At 39.3% G+C, this 11,302-nt stretch overlaps 1 long non-coding RNA gene across 1 annotated transcript in view; it reads left to right on the top strand.

The window, feature by feature from the left end:
- Positions 1–3,572: 3,572 nt before the first annotated feature.
- Positions 3,573–11,302, top strand: part of LOC114486523 (uncharacterized) — an 18,622-nt gene continuing 10,892 nt past the window's right edge. The window contains exons 1-2 of the long non-coding RNA XR_003680381.1: positions 3,573–3,659; positions 5,799–5,837. This is a non-coding gene — a long non-coding RNA (uncharacterized lncRNA). The remainder of the gene's footprint in view (positions 3,660–5,798; positions 5,838–11,302) is intronic.

The following is an 11,302-nucleotide window of genomic DNA, read 5'->3' on the forward strand; positions in this document are numbered from 1 at the left end:
TCCAAAAATGGGCAGAAGACCTAAATAGACATTTCTCCAAAGAAGATATACAGATTGCCAACAAACACATGAAAGAATTCTCAACATCATTAATCATTAGAGAAATGCAAATCAGAACTACAATGAGATATCATCTCACACCGGTCAGAATGGCCATCATAAAAAAATCTAGAAACAATAAATGCTGACAGGGTGTGGAGAAAAGGGAACCCTCTTGCACTGTTGGTGGGAATGTAAATTGATACAGCCACTATGGAGAACATTATGGAGGTTCCTTAAAAAACTAAAAATAGAGCTACCATAAGACCCAGCAATCCCACTACTGGGCATATACCCCGAGAAAACCATAATTCAAAAAGAGTTGTGTACCAAAATGTTCACTGCAGCTCTATTTACAATAGCCAGGACATGGAAGCATCCTAAGTGTCCATCAACAGATGAATGGATAAAGTAGATGTGACACATATATACAATGGAATATTACTCAGCCCCAAAAAGAAATGAAATTGAGTTATTTGTAGTGAGGTGGATGGACCTAGAGTCTTTCATACAGAGGGAAGTAAGTCAGAAAGAGAAAAACAAATACCATATGCTAACACATATATATGGAATCTAAAAAAAAAAAAAAAGGTCTGAAGAACCTAGGGGCAAGACGGGAATAAAGATGCAGACCTACTAGAGAATGACTTGAGGATACGGGGAGGGGGAAGGGTGAGGTGGGACAAAGTGAGAGAGTGGCATGGACATATATACACTACCAAACGTAAAATAGTAGGTAGCTCGTGGGAAGCAGCCGCATAGCACAGCGAGATCAGCTCGGTGATTTGTGACCACCTAGAGGGGTGGGATAGGGAGGGTCGGAGGGAGGGAGACGCAAGAGGGAAGAGATATGGGGACATATGTATATGTATTACTGATTCACTTTGTTATAAAGCAGAAACTAACACACCATTGTAAAGCAATTATACTCCAATAAAGATGTTAAAAAAAATCATAACCATTCATATGATTAAATGAATGGCTGTTATGTGAGTGAAAAATTTTTCTGATGGCCTGACACTAGAAAGGCAAATAGAACCAACACTTGTCTAACATTTCTCTCTTCCTGGCTCTATGCTGATACTTTAAACAGAATAGAGCGTTTAATACTTAGAACAACTCTTTTAAGTTTCAAGTTAACATTATTATGTGGTTTAACCAAATGAAATCGCCACTTTTGTAGGTAAAAAATGATTCCATATTGGTAATTTCAAGTGGTTCAACCTAACATTTTCTTTTGATGGAGGAAAACAGCTTATGTGCAGAGACATTAAGTAATTTTCCCAAATCATACAGTTTTAAACCCAGGTGTTATCACTCTCAAATCCATTCTTTTTTAAAATAATTAATTAATTTTTGGCTGTGTTGGGTCTTCGTTGCTATGTGCAGGCTTTCTCTAGCTGCAGCGAGCGGGGCCTGCTCTTCATTGCTGTGCATGGGCTTCTCATTGCGGTGGCTTCTCTTTGTTGCAGAGCACGGGCTCTAGACTCACGGGCTTCAGTAGTTGCGGCATGTGGGCTCAGTAATTGTGGCTTGCAGGCTCTACGGCGCAGCCTCAGTAGTTGTGGCACACGGGCTTAGTTGCTCTGCGGCATGTGGAATCTTCCTGGACCAGGGCTAGAACCTGTGTCCCCTGCATTGGCAGGTGAACTCTTAACCACTGTGCCACAGGGGAAGTCCCCTCAAATCCATTCTTATTCCATTGTACTGGGCTGCCTTCCAAAGAAGCTGTGTCATTACTTGTCTGTTGATGGTGAGGAAACTATTTAAAATGTCTGTATCATGGTTTCTATACCCCCAATGATCTATTAATACCACCTACCTACTTGATAGGGTTGTAGTTAGGACCAGATGAACTTCTATGTAAGACTCTTTGGGGAATATGTCCTAGAATCTTATTATCATATCACTTCTTTATTCTGCCCAAGAATATGGCCTAAAGATAGAACATCAACCAAAATGGAAAACATAGCTTTCCTTGATATAAAGTATATCTTTACAGTGTCTCCCCTAAAATATCTTAAATTTCTTATAATTGGGAAAAATTATCTTCTACTGTAGAAAAAGAATTTCATAGCTTAGAAATATTTTGCACTTGGCAGCTGAAAAGTTTAAAACTGCGTAAATATTTTTGACTTACTTCTTAGGGGTAGTTAAATATGTTTGCTCAAAAACAGCAAAGAACGTTTACTGGATTGTTCAGGAAATTTAATAACGTTAGGCATCTACAGCACCTAGTACAGATTTTCTTACACATAGTAAAAGCCCAATAAATATTAAATATATAACAGAATATAGAAAGTAAAGGAGGGAGAATGAGAGATTGAAGAAAAAAGCAAACTCTTACCATAAACTTTGCAGAATTATTGATATCAGAATGCCTTCCTAGACCGCTGAATTACTGAAGATTATGAAGAGTATAGTAACAGTTGTTTGAACAAATGAGGTCATTGGTTTTACTTGACTGTATGCGCGTAGGGTCCAAACGTATATTTCTTCTTTTTCTCTGGAGTATGCCTGGAGCACATATTCTAGATGCTAATGAAACAGTGACAGCAAAACAGACACGTTCTTGCCCTTATCTAGCGCTCAGACTCTGGTACTCTAGAGTCTCTGCCTGGGATATTGATTTCATGGAAATTGAGTAGGTTCTTTGATCAGAAAGAGCTTAATGAGGATGAAAGGAGGATAGTTGTCTTTCGGGTCACAGTTAAGAAACATTTACGGGAACAGGAAATTACCGGAAATTGTTTGGATGCTTTGGGAACGTGCAGTCGATGCTCAGCTGATGAAAATCATGATGTTTACATGCCCAACTCCTTCCGCCTGGAAATGAGAATGTCAAGGTTATAGAAGGAGTATGTGCTGTAGGAAGGGAGGCACTTGCAGCACAGCAAACCTGTGCAACGAGGAGAAGACAGTATGGATCACCAGCCATTGGTTCTCTGTCCTCAGCCCCTCTAATCCTGGGAGATTCTGCACACCTATTTTTGCCCAGATTTTCGACAAAAATTCTGTGGTGAACTGAAAGGCTTAGCACAGGTGATAAGTGCTACTTCCATGTTATTTAATAATAGAAATATATATATACATATACAATATGTATAATATACATATTCATATTATAATAATAGAATATTATTCTATTATAGAATAGAATGTTATATTATACATATATAATAATAGAAATATATATATATACATATATGTGTATATATACATACATGTATATAGGGAGAGGGAGAGAGAGGCTTCTCATGCCATAGAAGAATTGGTACATTCATAAAGGTGAGCAATTTTCTGCTCAGTGTATGAGCTCCTCTCCACTAAGATTATAAAATAGTTTATTACTTTTTAAATAATGATAAATGTAATGTAGAAATGCTTATTAACAAGTACTGTATCTCTAATTAGAAAGATTTGGGTTATAACAAATTCCAGGAATACAAGCCTGAATACGTTACCTGATATTCAACAGGTACCTAAGAACACCTGAATGTGATGAGTTTGTGAAATGGATCAGAGATTGGAGATGTTGTGCTGTGAGAACCAGAGCATCCCTCAAGGAGAAGGCTGGGGTCTGGGATGTGATCCAGGATAATCCTGAGTAACAGCAGGCAGTAAGTCTATGCTCTTCATATGCTATTGGTGCACATGCTCTAAATGAATTTAAGTCCTGATTTTGCCACTTTATAAAGATACTCACCGAGCAAGGCTTGGTGAGATTCTCCATTAAAGTGACACCTGAAGATCTGGTTTCAGGGCTACCAAGATCGGTAACAGCAATTACGTGTTTATGTGGGTGTGCACACGTGTGCCTTCATACAAGAACAGAGAATAACATAAAGCTGCACTGTTTAACTTAAATTGTCAAATATCATAACTATTAATGATTTATCTCAGATGTTCCTTCAGAAGGTTTTACATCTCTTAAAAAAGCCATTCTTAAAAAATTTGTAATTGAGGTTTATGAAGTATAAGACCAAGTTCATTGAGCCTGATTTTTTTTTGCTGTTGCTGTTGCCTATATAGAGGTTGGTAATAGGCTCCTGTATAAAGCAATTCTTTAGCGGAGGATATCCCACAGAGGGGAAGATTTCAATGGGAACTTGATGTGGGGAAGCCAAGGGTAGGAGTTGGAAATAGCATGAATTTGGGGAGTGCTGACTTGCCCAGGCAAAACTCTCTAAGTGATACCCACTTCTTACCCCTACGTCGTCCTCTTCATATGTATGGTCAGGCCACCCAAGATGGCTGTTCTCTTGCTCTCTGTACATCCCCTGCTCGACAAGCGCCTGCTTTACCTACACCCTATTCACATGACTGATCTTCCTAAATACTTTCCCCGGCCCCAGCTAGTGACTGTTCTAACTTTAGATCAGAACATCTCCACCATGAGAGCTTATCAGAGGGGTGGTGAGGGGCATGGTCCTCTGCTGGTTTCCCTGGTAACTGATGTCAATTCCCCCTGTAACTGGTAAACTTCCCCTCCCCCTGGGAGGGAATTTGCTGCCATGTCCGCCGCACACGGTGAGATGTCACTCCAGGACCTTGCTTCAGATGAGTAAGCTCCCCCATCCATTAAACCGGTGATGTCTCTGTCGCTAACTCCAGGCTCTTTCTTTGGTCTGGAAGCTGGGCAAGTACAGACAAGCCTTGTAGGCCTGCAGGGTACAGCCCAACATCATATTATTCATAACAAAAGTTTTCATCCACTAATCCAGAAGTCAGAGTAAAACATCTTTGTTTTCTGACCTTGAGTGTGTTCAGATTCCAGTTCTATTCCTCCTTTGGGGTGTGACTTGAGCTAGAATGAATAGATGGGGCCGAGAAATGTATGTGGTGCTAGAGATATCAGCTAGTTTATGATTGCCAGATTTAGCAAGCAAAAATACAGGATATCTGATTCAATGTGAATTTCAGAGAAACAATGAATCCTGTCTTTAGTATGAGTGTGTCCCAAATATTGCATGGGACATACATATACTAAAAAAAAAAAAAAGTTGTTTATCTGCTTTTCAAGTTTAATTGTGTTTATCTGGCAGCCCTTTTTTAGTCCAAACTTTAGTGGAGGAAGCTACCATTGAAAGGTTGCCAGAGTTTCTCTCCAGATATTTGCACAGTGATGTTTGATTGGCCCCCTTTGGATAATCAAATGTAAAGAAAAGGGAGGCTACACCCAGCATCCTGGGCACAGAGTTTCACAGGAATATTTTTGGTGGCTTGTCAAAGGCCACTCACACTTCTCAAGACCTCCTTGGTATGCAGAGAAGGTAACAGGGTAAGAAACAGGCATGTTGGCATTGACCTAGGAGTCTCCTGAGAGGAAAAAATTAAGATTCTCCAATGCCTGTTATTGGAAGTGTTTACCTAATTGAAGAAGCCTGAATAATGGACTAGGTCCTGACTGACATCTTTGTAGGGGAACAAAATTCATCACCCCAAAATGTCTCTTTGGCATGACGATTATTTTGAGCTGAAAACAATCAAGGACTAAAAGACTTAGGAAGAAACTTTGAGCTTCCTCTTGACTGCCTAAAATAATTGACATAGAGGGCCTGTTCTGACATAGAACCGTCACATCTGCAAAAAATATGTGCTAGGTGTGGTGTGGAAAACTCAGCAGGGCCTAGCAATCAGAGTCCGCTCTGCCTCCAATTGTCTCTACAGGATCCAGCAAATGTTTACTTACCAAACATTTGCCTTCCTCCCCTTTGAAGTCCCAAACCACTATCCCCAATATCCTCTTTTGTCTTTAGCTGGAGATGGTATTTAAGGTGAGGAGTTTGGCCATTTTGGTAAGTTACTCAGTTTTCTTGGGTTTCTCCCATGTATGCATGTCACTAAACTTTTGTTTGATTTTCTCCTGTTAATCTGTCTCAATTTAAGGTTTGCATTTTCTTCACAATAGTCCTTTCTGTGATGTTAGATGTTTTTTTGCCACTCAACATTCATCATGAAGAATAGGCCAAGCACCATCTTCATCTAAGTTACTAAGGTCAGCATGGACTGTTCTGCTGAATTCTAATACATTGTGCCTTTTGTCATCCCTCCAAAGTAGGTTACTTAAAGCATAAAAGGGGAAGCTAAAAATAATTAACAGGCATCAATTGTTCTATAAAAGGTATCAAATGAGACTTTCCCCAGGGAAACTGGCATGTACTTTCTCCCTACACATTCCTAGAAATTCTAACTTGATTGGTCTGGGGTGGGGGGCACCTCAGAAGCTCACCAGGTGATTTCCATGAGCACTTGCTTACGAACCACTGACTAGCATCTCCTTGAAGTCTTCTGCACTGTGTCCAGTGGGGCCTCATGTCTTTTACATTCTGAAGCTAGTAGTTGACTATGAGTGAGTATCTAAATTCTGGGTGTCTGTGTTTTGCCCATAGTTGGCATTATCCATTGCTTTTTCGGAGTTCTCTTGCTACCCTTTCTCTTTCCTTCCTGTGACTCTACAGATCAGAAGGAAAAGTCTTGAGGCCAGTTTTGTTTATTTTTCTTTTAAGAGAAACTTAATTCTCAAGCAGTCTCTCTGGAACCATGACCTACCACAGAGAAAGTAGATTAAAAATGATTGTGCCCACCGGGAAGAGTGTGTTTACTCATTCCTGAATTCAGGTCGTATTAGTGAACAGAGATTAATGGCACATCCAATTAAGGTGAGCGCTAGGAATTGCATGTGAAATTGCTCAGTCAGTCACTAGCTACAGCATCCCAGCACCTTCGATTTGCCCAGGGAAGGCACCTAACTGTTGACTCTTTCGAATGAGAGAAAATCCCATTTATTACTTAACTAGGACTCAATCTGGTAATGCAGATCTTTTATATCACTGTTTATTGTCTTCTTATAAAAAAACTGAACTAATTTTGAAAACTCTGAAACTGATGTGGCAATCAGAATTACCCACACCACATCTGTGGTCTGGGAAGGGGTGCTCCTTAATCATCCATGTGTCATACCATGTGATACCACTTAACCACTCAGAGGTTATAGGATAAGGGTTGGCGAGGGAACCCAGAGTAGCCATAGGCACAGCAGGAAAGATGACACAAGCCGATAAAATTTCCTTTCTCTAGAACATCACCTAAGGGTTGGGGGAGGGCAGTTTACAGGTAGGGGTGGAGCAGAATTTGAAGGTTGGAATGTAAGAAAAGGTGGGGAGATTGTGATGGGTCTCTTGCAACCCAATGATATGAGTGGATCAGGAACTAAGAGAAAGCAGGTACATGCTGTTGAAAGTGTGGTATGAGCATGGATACTAGTCTGTGTGCTGTTATTTACCACTCTGGGTTAAGCAAAGAGAAAGAGAGGTAAGTTTTAGAATGTAAAGCAAGTTAACGTTAGTGCTACATCCAAATGTACAATTTTGTGTTTTATCAAAGTATTGGTCCATGACAGATTGGGGAGTCATGGGTGGGAGGCGTTTCCTAACCACAGAGAGTTTGACAAGCACTGGGTTAGAATCAGTGGGTCGTGGTACAGGGTAAAGGAACCACCTGGAGAAGCACAGAGTCATATTCATGGGGCTGAGTATTAATGAATATTCATGTGAGGAGCCGTTGCTGAAGCCCTTAGGGCCACCTTGAGTCCCAGACCATCTTATCCTATTTTTTCTTGGGTTCTGGTTTATTGATGTTTGGGTGAATTTCTGTTCCTTGCATCTATAACACTGAAGAACATTAAAAGAAAGCAAACAAAGAAAACATCTACAGAACTGTGTTGGGTGTTCTAATTTATTATATTATAAGATTGAGGAATGTGTTTGTTTTTTTCTTTTTGCATATTGTCATACCATTTTAGATTAGAAATGCATGATTTAACAATTTATTGAATTAATGACGGAAGTGTTGTATGGACTGGTGAACCCAAGAGGAAGCCAGCTGGACAGCAGGGAGGAACTATATGGTTTATGAGAGAAAAAATGTTCATCGTAAGAAAGGAGCCTGGCACAGTTATTCAGGGTGTAACATGAGTTTGTGCTTGAGCCTATCCTGACACAGACCCCTGGAGCATCTATGTTCTCTGGATAGTAATGTAAAACTAAACAAAATGTATCATCAAATAATTCTGCTGGGAGTTCCTTCCTCTTCGCTTGCCAAAAAAAGGGTGGAGCACATGGAAAGTTAGGGGTTTTTCTCCTTATTAGAGACACAAATGCAGGGGATATTAAGCTCCAGGGAGCTGTAGGGGAGACCTGATACCACAGCATTATTGGTGGTCAAGAGCAGCTCAGTCCCAGGTGTGGGGAGCTGGCCCAGAAAGTTGGCCATGGGCTTGACCAGCAACATGGTATTGTGGTTTGGAAAGTTTCACCATGGAAGAGGTGAGTGATTGTGGAGTACAATCTAGAAAGATAATGAATGCAACATCTAAGCACACGGGGATGACAGAGATGCAGATAGCAGTGAAGCTACAGGTGAGGCAATTCTACATTTCTTCCTCCTCTTTGAACCAAAAAAAAAATCGGAGACATTCATAAAGACCCAAGCAGGAAGAAGAGCTGATATCCGGTCATTTTGTAGGCAGTGCTCTTGATCTATTTGATCCATAAAGTATTGTAACCCAGGAACCAGCTGAGTCACATTGGTGATTTGTTTGGGGGATAGTGGAATATACAGACTCAGCCAGAAAAAAAGTACTTAGGGACGTCTTAGCTGTGAGTATGAGGATAAAGTTACATAGGTAGATTGGGGCATCAATAATTGAAGACCACAGTTGCCAGGCTCAGGAGCCTGAGTTTATCCTGTAGGTTAGAGGGGCCACTGAAGATTATGACAAAGTGGAATAATTAGTGGAAGGACAATTATACAGTATAGATTTAAGTTGAACCTAGAGTGGTGTGCAGCAAGGTTTATACAAGGGGATCTAGTACGAAGTCTGCAGAACTGATGGGAGCCTTAATCAGGGGCATGAAAGAGGAAATGCTAAGGAATGGATGTGAGAGACATTAAGAAGACAAATATTGGACTTCCCTGGTGGTGCAGTGGTTAAGAAACCGCCTGCCAACGCAGGGGACTCGGGTTCAAGCCCTGGTCCGGGAAGATCCCACATGCCGCGGAGCAGCTAAGCCCATGCACCACAACTACTGAGCCTGCGCTCTAGAGCATGCGAGCCACAGCTACTGAGCCCACGTGCCACAGCTACTGAAGCCCGTGTGCCTAGGCAACAAGAGAAGCCATCGCAGTGAAAAGCCTGCGCACCACAACGAAGAGTAGCCCCCGCTCCCCACAACTACAGAAAGCCAGCACACAGCAAAAAGACCCAACACAGCCAAAAATAAATAAATAAATTTATTTTAAAAAGAAAACAAATATTCATCAGATTGAGGATTTATTACATATCTATGTGGGTAACTTAGTCATTTTAATCTCTTATACTCACTCTAATTGTTATCCAGAACATATATTAAGCTACAATTCAATTAGTCAATATAAAGAATAAGTTAAATAGACTTAAACACATCCTTCAAGAGTTCTTAATGTAAATAGGAAATCATATATAAATATGCACTGAACAAAGGCTGTAAAATCTCATTGATTAAAAAAATAATTATTGGGAAAAGAGTCAGATTAAAATAGACATTCTGAGTTACAAAACATTTTAAAAGAAATGAAGTTTTATGGCCTTCAAGTTTATATAGAACTAGGTTCCCTAGGTAAATGTTACACAGAAGAGGTTTTGTTTTAATTAACAGCTAAATTTTTTATAATGACTATTAATCTTCATATGTAATGTGTTTCTAAGTAATATTTTAAAATCATAATTTTGTAAACACTAAATTTGTCTAATCCATTAAAGACAATTTTGGATAAACTTGATCTGAATTAAAGAGGGCCTTAAGAAATATGTAATTATATTTTATGAAAGTGTAAGGTAACTTAGAAATACAGAGAATAATATAGAATGTGGCAATAGGATATCAACACTTTAATTGTCTACCAAACCATCTGGGCAGAGATTCTGGAGGAGAAATTCAAGGAGTTATTTCCATAGTATGAGAAGCAAAATATTATAAGCTTGAGCCCTTGGCTCCTATATAGTGGTGTAAACTGCTTTATGGGGGCTATGATAAAGCAGGGCATTGAATCTGAAAGTTGAATCAGGTATTTGAGGTCTCTCTTAAAGAAGGGAAGATATGGCAATCCTCTCTAAGGTATATTTTTAAGGATAATGGGAAGAACGCTTTCTACAATTTCTTTCCTACTCAAAAGTGTTGCTATTTGCCATTCCAAAATGAGAGGCAATTTCTTTAAATTTCTTATTTTCCAAGGCTAGTAGGATTAGGTATAGGATGGTAACAGTAAACTCTCAACAAGTTGTTTGTGAATCATATTAGGTACTTTATATTCGTAGAAAAGTGGTGTGGGGTACTTACCTTGTAAAGGATAAGGACACCTTGAAAGGAGGAAAAATGTCCTTCTGCATGGGCAGAAGAGGCTCCCTAACCATGTAGCCAACTTCGGAGTTTGCACATTTGATGGCAATTATTTTACTTATCAAAGTGTCAACACTTCCTGATTTTCAGGTTCAACTAATAGCACAGTTATCTCAGTTTAGATTTACACTAAAGGTGATAAGGTGAAGCTTAGATGTTACGGATTTCCTACACCTATATGTAATCTTCTAAATCTTCCATACTGTATATAATCACACCAATTCTTTTAAAATTATGACCTGAGCAGGGGAAAAAGAAACCTGAAAAAATGAATGAGTCTTGAATTGGCTCTGAATGTGTTCATATAAAACAATCATAACCTACTGTCTTTCAGATCCAGAAACTTTGCTCTTCTTGGGTGAAAACTGTTCTTGAATGATTTAATCCTCTATGTGGGGTAGCTACTTAAAGGATTCATTTTTGTCTAATAAAATAACATTTTTCTGAATAGTAATACATGTTCATTGTAGAAAATTTAAAAATATAGGACAATAAAGAAGTAAAGATGAATGATACCATCTAATGGTAACAACTGTTAACATTTCCTTCTCATAATATTGTGTGTGTGTGTGTGTGTGTGCATCCAAAGAATACATTATCTTTTGATGTTTGAGATAAATTGACAAGATAATTAGTAGGAAGTTGGATTATTCTGCCCTTCTCCCCTGCACTCTCCAAGATCACAAATAGATAAGACAACTATTCTGGCTCCAAAGAGTTGGAAATCTGGACTAAAAAACAAAAAATACTCAGCCATAAAAAGAAACGAAATTGAGTTATTTGTAGTGAGGTGGATGGACCTAGAGTCTGTCATACAGAGTGAA

Source organism: Physeter macrocephalus, chromosome 7, assembly GCF_002837175.3.
Source record: "Physeter macrocephalus isolate SW-GA chromosome 7, ASM283717v5, whole genome shotgun sequence".
NCBI lineage: Eukaryota > Metazoa > Chordata > Mammalia > Artiodactyla > Physeteridae > Physeter > Physeter macrocephalus.